Below are 20192 nucleotides of genomic sequence, written 5' to 3'. Positions count from 1 at the left end.
CCACAGATGTTAAGTGCCATAGTGCTCAGAGCCATTTTTGAACCGTAACATAGGCAACCCAACTTTCTTTATCTGCTCCTAGGAGAGTACTCGAAATCTTTAGGTATTTTTACAAACAATTTTTTCATTTTAGTTCAAAGGTCCATGATTCGTTTGTGGTCAGAAATCCGAAATTACACTCGTCCATTTTGATAAGCAGCACGAATGAGTTTTTAACTCATAATCTTTACATATTTGGTAAATAAATTTATTATTTGGCTTGCATCATATTTTCGAGATTTCAAAAATTCATATCTGTGAAGAATTTTGTCCAACATTGTCTTTGGCTATGTTATGTGCAAGTTCGATCTATGTACCACCAGTAACATAGCCTCCAGTAAGACTAATATCAAAATTCCAGTATCTTTACGTAGTTTGATATGTATTACAGACCATTAAGATAAGCAAATAGTTTGGTGGCACTTAATTTGAAAATAAATAGTCATGTTTTATGCATCAAATATAAGTTACACATTATATTCACTCCGTCAGTAGCTGACATAGGACTGCAGTTCGGACTGCCTATTTGTTTGCGTCAACTATCGCTGCTAAAATGTTAGCACAACATTTTAGCCAAAACATGTTTTGCACTGTTAGAGCTTTGGCCATGTTTTTTTCTGTACAACCAGGAATGACGTGTCAACTGCCTGCTTACCATGTTATTTTTAGCCACATGTGTTTTTTACTGTTATAGAACAATTTGGGCGTGAACAGTAGCACTTAATTTGAGAGTCCATAGTCACGTTTTAGGCGTCAAGTATGTGTTACACATTAATTACATTCTTCAATTAGCTGACACGACACAGCAGTTCGCACTGCCTATTTGTCTGTGTCAACCATCACTCCTTATCTGCTTAGCATATTACTTTACCCAGCATATATTTTGTAAAGTTAGAGGCTTGGTCATGTTCAACTTTGTACATAGCCTCATTAATGCCCTTAGTGAAGTATGAACGGCCTGTTTAGCATGTCATTTCTAGCAACATGTGTTTTTTTACAGCTGTAGAACAAGTTAGACGTGGTAATAGCATTTTGGCACAATTTGAGAGTCCGCAGTCGTGTTTGACGCATTAATTTTGACAGATATTTCAGATTAACTTTGTGACTCTTGATAAAACCATTGTGTGTGTGTGTGTGTGTGTGTGTTTGTGTGTGTGTGTGTGTGTGTGTGTGTGTGTGTGTGTGTGTGTGTGGTTGTGTGTGATTACGTATGTGTGTGTGTGTGTGTGTGTGTGTGTGTGTGTTTGTATGGTTGTGTGTGCTTACGTATGTGTGTATGTGTGTGTGTGTGTGTGTGTGTGTGTGTGTGTGTGTGTGTGTGGTTGTGTGTGCTTACCTATTTTTTAAATAAACAATATGGAAAATTTGGATGCGAAAATATTTGATGTAGGAGGTCCGTTCTTCCTTACATCAATTGTGCTACAGAGATCGAATTAAGCTCAACAGGTGTTGCTTAACCTGTGAGTTAGACCACTAATGCCAAGTCTCACCGGTATCGTCGGTATGTTTACGTATTTTTGATAAATAATCGAACAATTTTGAACATTACGCAAAATTCAGATCGTGTGGATACTTTTGAACATCGCCGAGATGGCGGCTACGTACTATTGATCCTTTTTTCATTTTAATGGCAGGTAAAGTACTAGTCGGTGATAGGCTATTTCGTTTTAATGGATAGTAAAATTCATAGGTAAGGGGAGTGTGGTTCGTGAGATCCTGACGATGACGCCATAATAATAACATTATATATAGGGGGTGTGGCTAGTACATGTAAAAAAAAAAGGGACCTGGTATCGATATAGCCGTTCTAGTCGCATCATTTGATACAACATAATCCCGATGTTCTGCAGGTGTCCGGTAGAATGCAGTTGATTCTTGATACTTTTCCACATTTATTCGATAGAGACCAGATGATTACTTTGTGTAGGTCAGAGTATTACGTCAGTATGATCTTTAGGTGTACCTATCATGTCAGGACAAGAATTGTGTTGCTGAAAGGCATACTGTGTTTCTGCCTAATTAACAATGAACACTGAGAACGCAGAAGATACGTACCTTATAAGCGTACACTCAGAATGATCAGACCGCTGCCGGAGGTAACCTAGGTCATATTCGTTATTTTTCACGCCCTAAGCCAAGGAGTTCAAAAGAGCTTATCGCTATACACCATTCATAGAACGTGTACTTTCCCCTAGGTTCCGACATTTGCGTTAATTGGAACCCAGATCAGATCCACCTGTGAAAAAAATGCTAGATGACAGCACCTAAGTATGGAGAGTAGGACAAGGAATCTGCCTTCTAGCAATGCTTCTTAACTTAGCACCATGTAACAAAATTTCGCTGTAGGAAATCCAAGTCACCATTACCATGTCACAGGACTGGCAGACCAGTGCATTGCTTGATGCCGAATACAGTACTTTTCCTTCCTTCTCCTGCACTGGTAAACCGAAAACTTCACGCTGTGTATTCGTTCCTCATTAACACTGACTTTGTCATCAGAATGTCGAATACACTTGGAAATTGTGATAGTTAACTTCCTCTACGTTAATTTCTCGTCCAGAATGTGGAACATGATGGTGCAGGGTCCTTAACTGAAGTAATTACTTGGTATTACAGCTGAAGTAATTACTTGCAATCAAATAACAGCAAGAACTGTACTTTTATTTTCGATCATTACGCCGGTTATGGGCGCCAAGACAGTTTTCAAGTTATTATGTATCTAGCGACGTGGGAGTAAGTTTCATCATTGTACCAACTAACCATTTGGCAATTCAAATATTTTAGTTTAACTGAAAATATTCCCACGACCACATGGTGGCATCACGTTTCTTGTCATCACCTAACCTCCTCACCGACAGCATAATGCCCATTAAGTGAAATTATCGTAGGTTAATTCCTACTGGACACCTTACATATTTCGTCAAAGAGTATGTTATAGCTGTATTCAAAGCAGTTACACCTAAAATAATCCGATATTAATAACTGAAGATCGTTCAGATATTTTATCCCCGCTCGGATAGCCATGCGTGTTAAGAAGCCGATTCCTGGCCAGGTGGTTTGTAGGTGGTTCCCTACGTCCCATTAGGTATACACCGGTCTAGTACCCAATTCCAGCCTCAGTTACACTATTCGCAAACATTAAGAACACTTTTGCTCACCTTCACCTGAATAACACCGCAGGTAGACAGCTGGGGGCGCACATGCCCTCCTTGGGAGTGGGGTGTTTATGGGGTGGCGACAGGAAGCGCATCCTTCCACACCTTAAACTAACCTTGCCAAATTCGTATATAACAATGCCGACCCTGCGTCGAAGAGGCACAGTATCACAAGCAAAAGAAGAAGATCGTTTGAGATATTTTACGCAATACATTCACAGAGGCATTGTTGCTCTCTCAACTTAGGTAGTATGTCGTTTCTCTGACACTAGCAACAAACTGCATTAGATACTAAGGGGTCCTACAAGACACTCTTCTCGCCTCTGCGAACGGACGCGTATAGCGTCATACCTCATTCTTATCACGCATGTATAAGCTCGGAGTGGTCAAGAAACGAGTTCTCACAGCTTTAGAACATGACGTATCACTTCTCAGTTCGGCTTGGTACTCAGTGATTCACCAGCATCCTCGTGAAGACTCTATCGTTAATGAATCGCTTGAGATAAAACTCTAACCACCACGATCGATATCCGCCATCAACAGTATGATGATAACAGGTCGACGCACAACCGACTAAGACTATACCAATACACAGATAGGCCGCGGTATAGGAGATAACGTCCGTTTTAGTGCTGGACGGCAATAACTCGTGAACACCGACTCGTGCCCATATCTTCCGTTTATGACTTGCACCGTCAAACACGACTACCTCAATGAACCGCACTTCAGAGGCACAGAGATTAACGAGTGCGCAGATTTTTTTTGTTGGAGACCAGAAGTCCGAAATTACATAGTCTAGACTTATGACTCACAATATCTGTTGGTTTTCGTTATGCAGTGTTAGAGTGTGTCATCAAAAATGTGCGATTAATTTCTGTTGCCACCGAGGCACAGCTGAGACAGACGGCTGCATCTTCATTTTGTGAGTATGTGTGTAGAAAGTATCACAGTCCCCGGTGCGCATGGTATCAACACCGTATGGGCCAAAATGGCAGTTACGTAGGTCACCGATACATGGCCAGTGCTAAATGTAGAGTGAAAGTCCAGAAAATTTCATCCAGTTGGGTCTTATATCCATTCATATTATCAGCGGTTTTGTCTTCTGTCCGTATAAACATAGAAACCTTTCTTTTGCGGGTGTAATTCGTGCAGTTCAGCCAGTGACTGTTCTGCACGTTTTCCTACACAAATGACGAGACTCACATGTCGTTTGAAGTTTGGATATAATAGTAGCAAATTTTTGTAGCAAAAGTTTCAAGATTATTAGCATAAAGCTTTACAATATGTCTATGTAGCTATAATTATTACGCGGTGAATCTCGCAGTTGGTCACACAACTGTGTTTGTTGTTGCGGTAAGTAGGCCTGAAGATAACCGTATATAACTGTGGTTCGAATGGCTCTGAGCACTATGGGACTCAACTTCTGAGGTCATTAGTCCCCTAGAACTTAGAACTAGTTAAACCTAACTAACCTAAAAACATCACACACATCCATGCCCGAGGCAGGATTCGAACCTGCGACCGTAGCGGTCTCGCGGTTCCAGACTGCAGCGCCTAGAACCGCACGGCCACTTCGGCCGGCTATATAACTGTTTCATGACGATTGCCATGTAGTGATTTCGAGATATTAAAAATTTAATGTATTACATTGCCATCAAGCGCTCCACAATTACACAGTGCCGAATTTCATGACAAGATTATTTTGTCTCATCACTCGCAGCGGTCGTGTCGTCGCATTCTCGGCAGCGTGCTGGAGGATCACACACAATTGGATTTGCGTTAATTTATTCCGCATCTGCCATATGGCTACAGTTTGCTCAGAATCTGAAGATGATTGTATCATATTTCTGACTGAAACACAGAAACCGTCTTCATGAAACAATTCCTTCAAGCAATCCCAATAAATCAGAACTCGCCTCTCTACTAAAGGTGTCACAGTAATCTGCAATTCATCTCTCTACATCACTGACAAGACTCTCACATTACTTCTTAGAATTAGGTTTGTGTATTGCAAGCTTGCTGCCTACACTTTTTATATGGCCAGTGGCGCGAGATAGGCCTCTACGTATGGCTGCAGGCCGTAGACGCGCTGGGAAGGTTGGTTGTGTATCTCGGGTTGGTGTCACCACCAAAATGGTTCTCAAAACTGCAGCACTCCATCCGACGGGTACTAAAGGGAGGCCAAGGTGAGAACGTTTCCACATAAAAGGGGCTGAATGAAATACGGCTTCCTTCCCATAACAGTACATTCACTTTCACAAGTGACGGAACATATCCAGTAATAAGTAGATTCTAAACTAGTCTTTTGCCATTAACAATTTGAAACTAATTTTAAGTCCACGAAATGCAAAGGTACTGATATAAAACCCAATAATCCCTTTAAAAAATCACTTCATGTGAATAATCTTATAACCATCCGTACGTATTTAAGGGGACGGGGTGGTTGGCGAGGTCATGATTCACTATGACTAAATAGGCGTCTCTCCTTCATCTGAAACAGCTGTTCGACAGAATATCTGGCGGAGTTCAAAGACGTACCTACCTGGTCAGACTTTATGACTGGGTACTGTCGGCCAGTTACACAGACAAGGTGCGATATCTCACCTGAATTCTCGCCAGGGACACAAAACCACAATTTCTCAACACGAGCCGATTGGAGTCGCACTAATGGCGGCAATGTAAAATTAGCAACATGACATTAGCATCAACTGAGTATTCGATAAGTGCATCCGGGAAAGGTTCACCATCACGACAGAATTTTGGAAGGAGAAGCTAGTCGTTGCGGTAGGGAGGGAGACGCAATGTTTCAGTGGTCCTGGCTAGAAAAGGTGAGATCGTGAATCAGTATTGCTGGGGAAGTTTAGCCAGGGACTAAAGAACAGCGTGGGTATCCAAGCAATAGGGCAAGAATTAGACAGGGGCAGACAGGTAAATTAAGTAGCAATTGACGGCAGCGGCTAACCGATCTAATTCACGATGCAGATCGGTGGAACGGACGACTGTGATCGGGCCTCGTTCGTAACAGGAACAACTGCGCCACTCAAAATTTGTGGGAGCTAGTTTCTATATATCTCTCTGAATGGCCATTCGTTGAACAGGTAATACAGTTATAGGAGCAACAGACGATTCGAAATTGTCGCTGCAAATGACAAAGTAGGATTGGCAAAATCCGGCGTAATAGCGCAAAATGACACATAGTTTGATAGCACTTAAAGTGTTCAGGATGGGAGGACGGGGACGGAGTGATATGCAGTGGTAAATTAGTATACAAACAGGGAATGGATCACATAAAACATCATCGAAATATCAAAGTATTAAAATATCAAGGTATTAAACACAAGATACACTGAAGAACCAGAGAAGCTAGTACACATGCCTAATATCGTGCAGGGGCCCGGCGAGCACGCAGAAGCCCGGCAACACGACGTGGCATGGTCTCGACTAATGTCGGAAGTAGGGCTGGGGGAAATTGGCACAATTAATCCGGTAGGGCTGTCCATAAATCCGTAAGAGTACGAGGGGGTGGAGATTTCTTCTGAACAGCACGTTACAAGGCATCCCAGATATGTTAAATGACGTTCATGTCTAGGATTTTGGTGCCAGCGGAAGCGTTTCAACTCAGAATAGTGTTCCTGGGACCGCTCTGTAGCAATTCTGAACGTGTGGGGTGTCGCATTGTCCTGCTGGAATTCCTTAAGTCCGTTGGAGTACACAATGGACGTGAATGGATGCAGTTGATCATACAGCATGCTTACGTACGTGCCACATATCAGATTCGTATCTAGACGTATCAGTGGGTCCCATATCACTCCAACTGCACACGCCCCACACCATTACAGAGCCTCCACCAGCTTGAATAGTCCCCTGATGTTGTCTCCATAACCGTACATGTCCATCCGCTCGATGCAATTTGAAACGAGACTCGTCCGACCAGGCAACATGTTTCCAGTCATCAACAGTGCAGTGTCGGTGCTGAAGGTCCATGAGAGGCGGAAAGCTTTGTGTTGTGCAATCATCAAGGGTACACGAGTGGGCCTTCAGCTCCGACAGTCCATATTGAAAATTTTTCCTTGCATGTTTCGCACGCTGACACTAGTTGAAGACCCAGCATTGAAATCTGCAGCAGTTTGTGGAAGGGTTGCACTTCTGTCATTCTGAATGATTCTCTTCAGACGTCGTTGGTCCGTTCTTGCAGGGACTTTTTCCGGCCGCAGAGATGTCGGAGATTTGATGTTTTACCGGATTCCTGATATTCACAGTACAGTCGTAAAATGACCGTACGGGAGAAATCACCACTTCATTGCTACCTCGGAGATGCTGTGTCCCATCACTCGTGCGCAGACTACAACACACGTTCAAACTCACTTAAATTTTGATAACCTGCCATTGTAGCACCAGTAACCGATCTAAAAACTGCGCCAGACACTTGTTGTCTTAATTAGGCGTTGCCGACCGCAGCGCCGTATTCTTCCTGTTTACATATCTCTGTAGGTGGATGCGCATGGCTATACCAGTTTCTTTTACACTTCATTGTGTAATAATTACTCATAGATTAATTATCGCATACTCTAAGGTAACTGTGTATTGTTTTGTCATCATCACAACAACCTGTATCTGCACCCTAACTTGTGATCTGGACAGGAATGACCCAGTGGTGGGCACAGTTTGTTACAATTAAACGCTCCTGCAAAAGTGGCATTTGACAGTTCATGCCAACGGAGGACACAGCATACAGATGGCTGTAACAGAACCTAGCAGCACATAATTCAAATGCCAGCAGGCAGTTTTCGCATTTGTACTTTGCATACTCATTATAGGCGTAATGCGTTTGTAAAAAGTGAGTGATATTGGTAATAGTCTAGTTAAGTGTGATGAATGAACATCGATTATACTCCAGGAGCATACTCGGAATAAATGGCAAGGGGTCGTAATGACAAGTTACATGACATAGTCACGCCTTGCTGGATGCCACAAGTGAAAGTGGCGAGGAATGGAACACACTTAGATCTGAGCTACATACGGGGAGGGATAAATGCACAAAAATATATAATGCTGTTCTAACGTAATCGTGCAAAGATATGAATTTCCAGTGCAGAGTGTAGTAAATTTTCTTTAGCTACGGTTGTGGAGGGGTAAGGAGCGTAGCAACTAGCAGCAGTGAACACAGCTACGCAGGGCTTCAGCAACAACTGTATAGAGTCCAGCCGGCGCGCCCTCTCGACCAGAGGCGAGTGTATAGCGCCTAAGCTCCTAATAACAATTCATCACTAAATATAAAGGAGGAGACAAATGAGGATAAATATCAGCTGTTGTGTGTGTGTTATCGTAGTTTCAACGTATCGTGGTGCGTGTACAATATATGAAGGGCGCTAGCCGATGTTGAACATCGTGTAAAACAAAATATATATCACAAAATTGAAATGGCTGAGATAAATAGCAGAGGGGCACTAATGCAGTGCAGCAAACCATCACGAATTATATATGTCCACTGTTGTATCGTAAGAGTGCTCTTGTACATGTATACAATAGTACTTGTACTAGTCAATAGAATTGCGAATAACAAGGCATAACAGGTGAAAAATCATGTAATCCTTAATCCTTGAATAGGTTGCACAAACTTCCGACTAATAAGCAGAGTTAGCAGACGAGAATAACCGACGGCATATACAGGCAGCTATATCGTGAATGGACTTCAATGGTAATAAATTTAGCATTCCGTTAACAGAAAGAGAGGTGACTTCCACCATTAATTCAGGTATAGTCTCTCTGAGCCAGAGCTCCGCCAACTTTGCCTCTCTTTTTACACACGGCTGAGCGTAATCTAGCACGACTTAAACGGCTAGCACACTAACACGACTTCGTTGTCAATACAATCCGGTGTCACATGATATACTGCGAACTATGGATGAGCGGCAACAGGTAGATTCCATATTTCTAGATTTCCGAAAAGCATTTGACACGGTACCACAGTGCAGACTGTTAACGAAGGTACGAGTATATGGAACTGGTTCTCAGATATGCGAGTGGCTCGAAGGCTTCTTAAGTTGTACAACCCAGTACGTTGTCCTCGACGGCAAGTGTTCATGAGAGGCAAGTGTATCGTCAGGTGTCCCCCAGGGAAGTGTGATAGCACAGCTATTATTTTCTATATACATAAATGATCTGCCGGAGAGAGTGAGCAGCAATCTGAGGCTGTTTGATGATGCTGTGTTGCACGGAAAAGCGTCGAAGATGAATGACTGTAGGAGATACAAGATGACTAAGACACACTAACTATTTGGTGTGATGAATGTCAGCTGGCTCTAAATGTAGTAAAACTGTAAATTAATGCGGAAGGGTAGGAAAAATGAACCTGTAATATTCGGATGCAGCATTAGTAGTGTCCTGCTGAGCACAGTCACATCGTTTAAATATCTGACACTAACGTTTCAAAGCTGTATGAAATTGAACGTGTATGTGAGGATTATGGTAGGGAAGGCAAATGGTCGACTTCGGTTTATTTGGAGATTTTTGAGAAAGTGCGGTCCATCTGTAAAAGAGACCGTATATACACTCCTGGAAATTGAAATAAGAACACCGTGAATTCATTGTCCCAGGAAGGGGAAACTTTATTGACACATTCCTGGGGTCAGATACATCACATGATTACACTGACAGAACCACAGGCACATAGACACAGGCAACAGAGCATGCACAATGTCGGCACTAGTACAGTGTATATCCACCTTTCGCAGCAATGCAGGCTGCTATTCTCCCATGGAGACGATCGTAGAGATGCTGGATGTAGTCCTGTGGAACGGCTTGCCATGCCATTTCCACCTGGCGCCTCAGTTGGACCAGCGTTCGTGCTGGACGTGCAGACCGCGTGAGACGACGCTTCATCCAGTCCCAAACATGCTCAATGGGGGACAGATCCGGAGATCTTGCTGGCCAGGGTTGTTGACTTACACCTTCTAGAGCACGTTGGGTGGCACGGGATACATGCGGATGTGGATTGTCCTGTTGGAACAGCAAGTTCCCTTGCCGGTCTAGGAATGGTAGAACGATGGGTTCGATGACGGTTTGGATGTACCGTGCACTATTCAGTGTCCCCTCGACGATCACCAGTGGTGTACGGCCAGTGTAGGAGATCGCTCCCCACACCATGATGCCGGGTGTTGGCCCTGTGTGCCTCGGTCGTATGCAGTCCTGATTGTGGCGCTCACCTGCACGGCGCCAAACACGCATACGACCATCATTGGCACCAAGGCAGAAGCGACTCTCATCGCTGAAGACGACACGTCTCCATTCGTCCCTCCATTCACGCCTGTCGCGACACCACTGGAGGCGGGCTGCACGATGTTGGGGCGTGAGCGGAAGACGGCCTAACGGTTTGCGAGACCGTAGCCCAGCTTCATGGAGACGGTTGCGAATGGTCCTCGCCGATACCCCAGGAGCAACAGTGTCCCTAATTTGCTGGGAAGTGGCGGTGCGGTCCCCTACGGCACTGCGTAGGATCCTACGGTCTTGGCGTGCATCCGTGCGTCGCTGCGGTCCGGTCCCAGGTCGACTGACACGTGCACCTTCCGCCGACCACTGGCGACAACATCGATGTACTGTGGAGACCTCACGCCCCACGTGTTGAGCAATTCGGCGGTACGTCCACCCGGCCTCCCGCATGCCCACTATACGCCCTCGCTCAAAGTCCGTCAACTGCACATACGGTTCACGTCCACGCTGTCACGGCATGCTACCAGTGTTAAAGACTGCGATGGAGCTCCGTATGCCACGGCAAACTGGCTGACACTGATGGCGGCGGTGCACAAATGCTGCGCAGCTAGCGCCATTCGACGGCCAACACCGCGGTTCCTCGTGTGTCCGCTGTGCCGTGCGTGTGATCATTGCTTGTACAGCCCTCTCGCAGTGTCCGGAGCAAGTATGGTGGGTCTGACACACCGGTGTCAATGTGTTCTTTTTTCCATTTCCAGGAGCGTAGAACGCTGATGCGACCTATTCTTGAGTACTGCTCGAGTGTTTGGGATCTGTACCTGGTCGGATTAAAGGAAGACAGGCGGACTGCTAGATTTGTTACCGGTGGGTTCGAACAGCACGCAAATGTTTCGGAAACGATGCAGGAACTCGAATGGGAATCCCTGGAAGATGGACGACGTACTTTTCGAGGAACACTATTTAGAAAATTTAGGGAATCAGCATTTGAAAATGACTGAAAAAAGATCCTACTGTCGCCAACATACATTTTGCATAATAACCACAGAGATAAGATACGAGAAATTAGGGCTCATACGGAGGCATACAGATAGTCTTTTTTCCCCTCGCTCTATCTTCGGGTGAAACGGAAAAGGAAACGACTAGTATTGGTACTGAGTACCCTCCGACACGCACCATACGGTGGCTTGCGGAAGCATGTATGTAGATGTACATATAGATGTAAATACATCAAAGCAGTCGTCAGAACCCAGCCATAAGGGCAGTAACATGCAGCAAAGATGCTTAAAAAACTTTGGTTATCTGTATGCTGGCCAAAGGCATTTTGAATAGTATAGTGTGGTTGTTGTACAAATTTGAGAAGGCTTTTCTCATGCCAGAATTACCCAGTGACAATATCGAAATGCGCCTTGTACAATTTCAGAATCCGTCAACTATGTGGTTGGTTCGCGTCATAAATAGGTATCATAAAAATTTTACAAAATGGAGGAGCGTTTGAAAGAAATATTGCAGACAGGGAAGAGGCATTGCTGCAACAGAATGTTCACCGTTGTTGATGTTGTTGCTGTTTGTGCTCCGGTATAAGGTGCATGGTTCAGAGCCAAAATATGTTATCAGAAACCGGCCAAATACACTGAGTTGACAAAGGTCATGGGATAGCGACACGGACATGTACAGATGGCGGTAGTGTTGAATATACAATGTATAAAAGAGCAGTCCATTGACGCATCTGTCATTTGTGTTCGGGTGATTCATGTGAAAAGGTTTACCATGTGATTGCGCCCGCCCGATGAGAATTAACAGACTCTGAAGGCGGAATTTCGGTTGGAGATAGACACATGGGACACTCCATTTCGGAAATCATTAGGGAATTCTATATTCCGAGATCCACAATGCAAAAAGTGTGCCGAGAATTCCAAATTTCAGGGATTACCTCTTACCTCAGGCAACACAGTTTACGACGGCTCTCACTTAACGACCGAGAGCAGTAGCGTTTGCGTGAAGTTGTCAGTTCTAAGAGACAAACAACACTCCATGAAATAACCTCAGAAATAAATGTGGCACATACGACGTACATATATGTTAGGACAGTGAGGTGAAATTTGGAGTTGACCGGCTGTGGCAGCAGACGGTCGACACGAGTGCCTTCGCTCACAGCTTAACATCGTAAAATGTAAACTTTCACGGCCGTAATTGTCACCATTAATAAATTAAATGCCCTCCGCAGATGGTGATGAAACGACTGGTTTTAAACTGAAATCCCTTCGACCTCAGCGTAACATCGCCTGCAGAGTTTATACTGAGCTCGTGATCATATCGGTTTGACTCTCGACATATGCAGGGTCACATGACTCCCGATTTCAGCTGGTAAGAGATGATGGTAGTTTTCGACTCTAGCGCAGACCCCACGGAGCCATTGACCCATGTTGTCAACAAGGCAGTATGCAAACTGGTGGTGGCTAAATAATAGTGCAGGCTCTGGTTAGATGGAATGGACTGCGTCACTGACTGGAAATGGATATGTTTGGATACTTGGAGATCATTTGCAACCAACCATGGACTTCATGTTCCCAAACAACGATGGAAGGTCGAGATTTCTGTACATACCGGCATCTCTAATACCCAGGAGCACGTCCTCTAGCATTGATGCATGCCTATATTCGCCGTGGCATACTTTCCACAAGTTCATCGAGGCACTGTTGATCTAAATTGTCCCACTCCTCAACGGCAATTCGGCGTAGATCCCACAGAGTGGTTGGTGAGTCACGTCGTCCATAAACAGCCCTTTTCAATCTATCCCAGGCATGTTCAATACGGTTCATGTCTGGAGAACATGCTGGCCACTCTAGTTGAGCGATGTCGCTATCCTGAAGGAAGTCATTCACAAGATATGCACGATGGGAGACGAATGTCTCACCACTATGCTGGCGATATGGTTACACTATCGGTCGGAGGATGGCATTCACGTATCGTACAGCTGTTATGGCGCCTTCCATGACCACCATCGGCTTACGTGGACCCCACATTATGCCACCCCAAAACAGCAGGGACCTCCACTTCGCTGCATTCGCTGGACAGTGTGTCTAAGGTGTTCATCCTGACAGGGTTGCCTCCAAACACGTCTCCAACGATTGTCTGACTGAAGGCATATGCGACACTCGTCGCTGAAGAGAACATGATGCCAATCCTGAGCGGTCAATTCAGCATGTTTTTGGGCCAATCTGTACTGCGCTGCACGGAGTCGTTGCTGCAAACATGGACCTCGCCATGGACGTCGGGAGTGAAGCTGTGCATCATGCAGTCTATTGCGCACAGTTTGAGTCGTAACACGACGTCCTGTGGCTGCACGAAAAGCATTATTCAACATGGTGGCGTTGCTGTCAGGATTCCTCCGAGCCATAATCCGTAGGTAGCGATCATCCACTGCAGTAGTAGCCCTTGGGCGGGCTGAGCGAGGCATGTCATGACAGTTCCTGTCTCTCTGTATCTCCTCCATGTCCGAATAACATCGCTTTGGTTCACTCCGAGACGCCTCGACAATTCCATTGTTGAGAGCCCTTCCTGGCACAAAGTAACAATGCAGACGCGATCGAACTGCTGCATTGACCGTCTAGGCATGGTTAAACTACAGACAACACGAGCAGTGTATCTCGTTCCTGGTGGAATGACTGGAACTGATCGTCTGTCGGACCCCCTCCGTCTTATAGGCGCTGCTCATGCATGGTTGTTTACATCTTTGGGCGGGTTTAGTGACATCTCTGAACAGTCAAAGGGATACAAGTCTGTGATACAATATCAACAGTCAACGTCTATCTTCAGGAGTTCTGGGAACCGGGGTGATGCAAAACTGTTTTTATGTTTGTATTTCTGCAGGGGACCTCCAACAACTTCTTGAGTCCATACCATGTCGAGTTGCTGCTCTACACCGGGTAAAAAGAGAACCGACGCGATATGAGGAAGTATCCCAAGACTTTTGTCACCTCAGTGTATGCTCACCGTGTTTTCGAAGTTGATGTGGTGGATGTTCTATAACTTCAGACTCTATGAACATTAAACAACTTCCACCTGTTGCACGCATGTGGCGTGTAGGGGGTGAGAAGCTGCAGGCCCAGTAACGGTGGGGCAGTGGAGACCGGGGAACTCCATGTGGTGGCTGAGAGCAGTAGGGAAAGCAGGGGCCCGCGAGCTGGCCTTACCTCTTTCAAACCGTGCCCGCAGCTTGATGTCTGGTGGTACTGTCACTTGAGCAGTGGGTAACAGTAGCAGGGAGCCCTTTGCACACCTATCACCCACACCCACAACAATCGTTTTTGTTTTGCAATATTTAAGGTGTTAAATACTTTTGGGGACCAAGAATAACAATGAAGGAAAATGATATGACATGCAAGCATGCTTTTTGGATCTATAGACAGGGCAAGCTCAAATATGGGAACCCATTAGAGAACTGGGTGTGTCAGCACAATATGACAGTTCTCGTAAGTTTCGCGCAAGGGGGGCAGGTAACGCCTAATTCACTTCCATATGCAATTGTCACACAAGGAATTACACCCACTCTGAATTAAAAGTATTTATAATCTTAAACAGTTTGCGTGCCGCGAGCGAATGGCGCGATGCAGCACAGTAGGCCAAAGGATTTAATGGAGCTACATGGCCTTATTTTGGAGAGGAGAAAGACATGGAACTGCTTTAGAAGACCACGGCTCTTTGTAGCGTAACATATACTTTTAAAGTTAGCGGCATTGCACTAAGGCGCCAGGAAATAAAGGACATATAAAATTAGTTGTATGCAATGTTAATCAGGAAAATAAAATGCTCCCAGTCACGTGTCTGTAGTTCATAAGGATGCCTAAAATGAAGAGCACAACTAGGTTGTGACTGAGGTGGCAACCTCTGCTTGCTTTTAAGCGCTGTTCTAACAGCAGATCTCTTGTCTCTGGGCAGCTCTATCAGAGCAGAGGCTAGGGAGGCGCAGTGTCCCTGAAAAGGTTCTAATCTATCAACATGGACTATCACAGGAAGGTCTAGTTGTTATATTTCTACACTGACTGAAGAAGTTAAATATATGATTTGATAGCGACCTTCAACAAGTGGAGTAAATTTATCAGTCTTTCCTTTCTTAATAGTAGTACTGTGCAGTAGTACCCAGCCATGCGGCTGATACAGAGGTAACACTGCTCCTTTATTTTTCCTCTGTACTTGTCTTGCTATAACCGTAACGTTATCGCGTAGCACCTGGCGCCAGATTCTTTTTACCTTGAGAGTCAAGGTCCTCACTTCTTTTGAGTCTACACTTGGCAGTAATTTGTTTATTTTGAAGTGGGGCTCATAGGCTGGCTATAAACTACTTTTGTACCGGGCGTGTCCTGTAGACTCGTGGGTTCTGCTACCACAAGCTCATTATATGAATGGAATGTACCTGTTCCAATCAAAGTGTGTTCTGTTTACATATTAGGATAACAGGTGAGTGATTGTTTTATCAACTTGCTCAACGTCGTCATTAGCCTTAGGATGGAACGGGGTAGTTCTCCATTTTAATTCCAAGTACTTTATATACATGTACAAACTATGAGGACATAGAATTTGTTCCCTGATCGTTTAAGATAGTATCAGGACTGCCTAACAGGAATACCAGCTAATTTTCAAATGTTTTAGCCAGTTTCCCAAATCGGCTTTCATATTAGATATCGGAAAACTGCTCACTTATTATTGACACAATATACATATTTTCCCTGTAAGTTTAAAAATGGTCCCATGATAACCATTGCTACACTTTCGGGATGGTCTGGAAGCTTCTGGTAAGGTTTGCAAAGGATTTCGCGACCACATCGATTTTAACCTCTGGGCACAAGGCAAACACGTGCGCATTTACTTATCGACGTCACGGTGCTGGCCCTACAACCAATACCTGGTGGCAATACCGGAATTCATAGAGCATTTGCTGCTCAACAAGCCCGAGTACTACCATGGCATTGAACAATGATTCGGGTCTGGAGCAATTTTGGCATTACTGTCTGATTTCCAAGAGTGGTTTTATGGTACAATATACTATCTTCTAACACAAAATCAGGCACTCGGAAAGTGTTGACAACTGGCGTCTTCTTCCTGGGCGTCTTTTAACTCTACTACTAGCACTTCGTCTGCTTCTACTACTCGAACTATCCTACGGAGTGCCTCTAAATTCGGGTGCAGTTTTCCAGGTTTATGGCGTCCTATGGAATCGTATGCAGCTAGTTTAAAGTCGGTGTGAGTTGGCTACTGAGAGTCTTTAAATTCAACAGCCGTAACAAGGCAGAAAAATCAGTTACCACATTAAATTTCCATCCGCATAAACAATATTAGAAATGCACAGTAAACCGGACGTTGTGGCCGAGCGGTTCTAGGCGCTTCAGTCCGGAACTGCGCAGCTGCTACGGTCGCAGGTTCGAATCCTGCCTCGGTCATGGATGTGTGTGATGTCCTTAGGTTAGTTAGGTTTAAGTAGTTCTAAGTCTAGGGGACTGATGACCTGAGATCTAAAGTCACATAGTGCTCAGAGCCATTTGAACCAAATGCACAGTACAACACAAAGGATCACTTTTTCGAAACCGCTTGCTGTGTGAACGTCATTTCAATGAAGGACGTGCTCCAACGCTAGTTTTTTGTTCAGATTGCCATCAGCATTCCAGATGCGTGAATGTGACCATCATAAACTACTGAGCCTGTCGTAACATCACTTAGTCGATAATCGATATGGCTGTTGTGACTTATTTACTCTCAACAGCAAAAAAAAGTGCCACTTGACACAAAACGACAGAAAAATCGGACCAAGTAGCAACAACAACAGAAAAACCACACCAGGGCGCGACATAAGACTGAGGGAACGGGTCATTGATTCTGGAAATGAGGGATATCTGACGCACACTCTGTATTCACTTATGCTCCTGGCCGGCCAAAGTGGCCGTGCGGTTAAAGGCGCTGCAGTCTGGAACCGCAAGACCGCTACGGTCGCAGGTTCGAATCCTGCCTCGGGCATGGATGTATGTGATGTCCTTAGGTTAGTTAGGTTTAACTAGTTCTAAGTTCTAGGGGACTAATGACCTCAGCAGTTGAGTCCCATAGTGCTCAGTGCCATTTGAACCATTTGAACTTATGCTCCTGTGATGAGGATTGCATACTTCACGACTCCTATTGTGGACCAGATTGAATGTTCGAATCGCAGCAACAGCGCCTGTATACCAAAAAAAATATAAGGCACAGAGGCTATAAAATCTTTAAGAATGCGCTTATAATTGCTCACTTTCTACCATTCAGGATTAACTGAGAATAAAAGATAAATCTTACCAATAAGTCATTTTTTCTCAAATTGTTTATCTTTTGGAACTTGGAACTATAACTCTTCACGTTTTGAATTACCTTCCACGAATGTATGGGCTCATGAGTTCAAGGGACTGATATGACATCAGTTCCTAGTAGCGTAATGGTTAGAAGAGTGAATCGGTAAACAGATGGTGCATCTGCCTTCAGCAATAGAGCAGCGAAAAAGTTCTGTTTACGTCCCTATCGTGAGAGCAGTCGTGCGGTGTTGTGTATCTCTGTCATCTTTGTGCACTAAACTAACATAGAAGAAGAAGAACTAATTCAGTTTCTCGAACGAGCATGCAAGACTGAAGGTAATGGAAATCGAGAAATTCCAATGAGACAAAGTCCGGATTCATTATAAATACTTCGTCAGCTTCCATCTTTCAATCGCGTGGGACCTTAAACTACGACATTCAGACGGACATAGAAGTAATGTGCAGTTGGAACATGCAGGGCTCGGACAGAGGACGACCCAGGTATTCTACCATTTGAGGTTGCCATGGATATGGTGGTTACTGCACTGAGCACCTATGGAAAAGTGATTAGCTGTGTGGCTGAAACATTTGTGCACTTCACCACCTACCTGGTCCATAAGGGTGTGCTGCATCGAACTTTCCAGACACATCTTGTCCTATTTGTACATTGGCGGCTGGCATGCCCTTACCATCTCTGACGGTCAACCAAAGATGTGATATATGCCTTGGCGTGGGAACGTGGTTTCGGGCCATTCCCGGATGCTGAAGCTCGTTTCTGATTGCCGTCATGGGGTCTACACTGTTGATAGAAGACAGGGGATTCGATTCCAGTCTCCTTATTGGAGGGACAATTAGACTTTTACGGTGATTTGCGGAATGATGTGTGCCATGCGTAAACACCGAGGTTTGAAGGGAAATGAGGATTTTTCTGAGGCCTCGTGGAGACTTCTTTCTAGACACTACTCCCAGGACAGCAGCGACTTTGACAAGCAGATTTGGCCATATTCCAAGTCACCGGAGTTTGATTTAGCAGTTTTTGGGACTTAGATAAATTTCTCGCGATCGCGTCTGAGAAGATGACTGCATTCCGCGGCAGCAGCCACAACAGCTTGCGCTACGCCAGCCAGCACTAGCGCTCGCAGCAACACGCAGATTCATTAGAGACACGGTGAGCCCGCACATCAATCCGATCGATCGACGATAGGAATTCCAACTGTTTGAGGCTACACGGTTCATTCCTATGCTTTGTCTTCCGCTAATCTGTTTCTGCATCGTGCGCTTCACACAACAGTTTGCACGCCTCTTCCTTCTCCTCTCGTGTTAAATTCAAAGGAAAACTTTACTTAACCACGACCCGTGTATTGCGTTTGGAATGGTGAATATTTTCTTTACGATAATGCTGATACGATTATTTCCCTCTTTCTACTTTCGTAGTGATACTTATAGGTTATCTTTGTGAATAATATGCTTGTTATAGAATGAAATTTTCAGTCTTCAGCGGAGTGTACGCTGATACGAAACTTTCTGTCAGATTAAAACTATATACCGATTCAGTACTAGACCTCGGGGCCTTGGCGTTGGCAGACAAATGCTCTACCGACTGAGCTACGCAAACACGACCCAGGTTCGTTCCTCACAGCTTCACTTCTGCCAGTACCTCGTCTCCTTGATACAGACGGTCGTACTACTGGAAGGTCGACGTATGACAACGCAAAAAGACATTGCCAACGCCTTTGTGCAAAAATACGGTCATCTCTATGAAGAAATGGAACACGATCAGGCAGCCTTTCACGAGGTCCCACGAACGCTATCCGCGTGCCTCGACAAGATGGCCGACCGAGAGTTAACAGGGGGAGTCACAGTTGACGACGTAATAGAAGCGCTTGATAAGGGACCGTCGCACAAATCGCCGTGGCCCGACGGGTTTCCGTTAGTTTTATCGTACATTTTAAGATCTCATGACTCGGCGATGGACTGCCATGTACCGCGAAATGATGTCTCCCAATGTGCCTCTTCCACCCTCCTTCGTTGAAGGAATGATCATCCCTATCCACAAACCATCCGGCGGCACAGGAATGCAGGCCTACCGCCCTTTGACCCTTCTTAACTGCGACTACAAGATCTACACCAGGATACTTGCCGTACGCTTTAAACGCGTACTACGCCAAGCGATATAACTCGACCAAACCCAACTAGGAGGGGATAGCAATATACAAACTGCACTCAGCGACTAGCGCGATGTTATCGCACTGGACCGCGCGGGGTAGCCGCGTGGTGTAGGGCGTTTTGTCACGGTTCGCTCGGCTCCCCCGTCGGGGGTTCGAGTCCTCCCTCGGGCATGGGTGTGTACGTTGTCATTAGCGTAAGTTAGTTTAAGTTACATTAATTAGTGTGTAACCCTACGGACCGATGACCTCAGCAGTTTGGTCCCACAGAACCTTACCACAAATTTCCAGATTTTATAATCGCACTGGCAACA

This window comes from Schistocerca piceifrons, chromosome X (assembly GCF_021461385.2).
Source record: "Schistocerca piceifrons isolate TAMUIC-IGC-003096 chromosome X, iqSchPice1.1, whole genome shotgun sequence".
NCBI classification, from domain to species: domain Eukaryota; kingdom Metazoa; phylum Arthropoda; class Insecta; order Orthoptera; family Acrididae; genus Schistocerca; species Schistocerca piceifrons.
Note: the sequence above shows the minus strand (reverse complement) of the source record.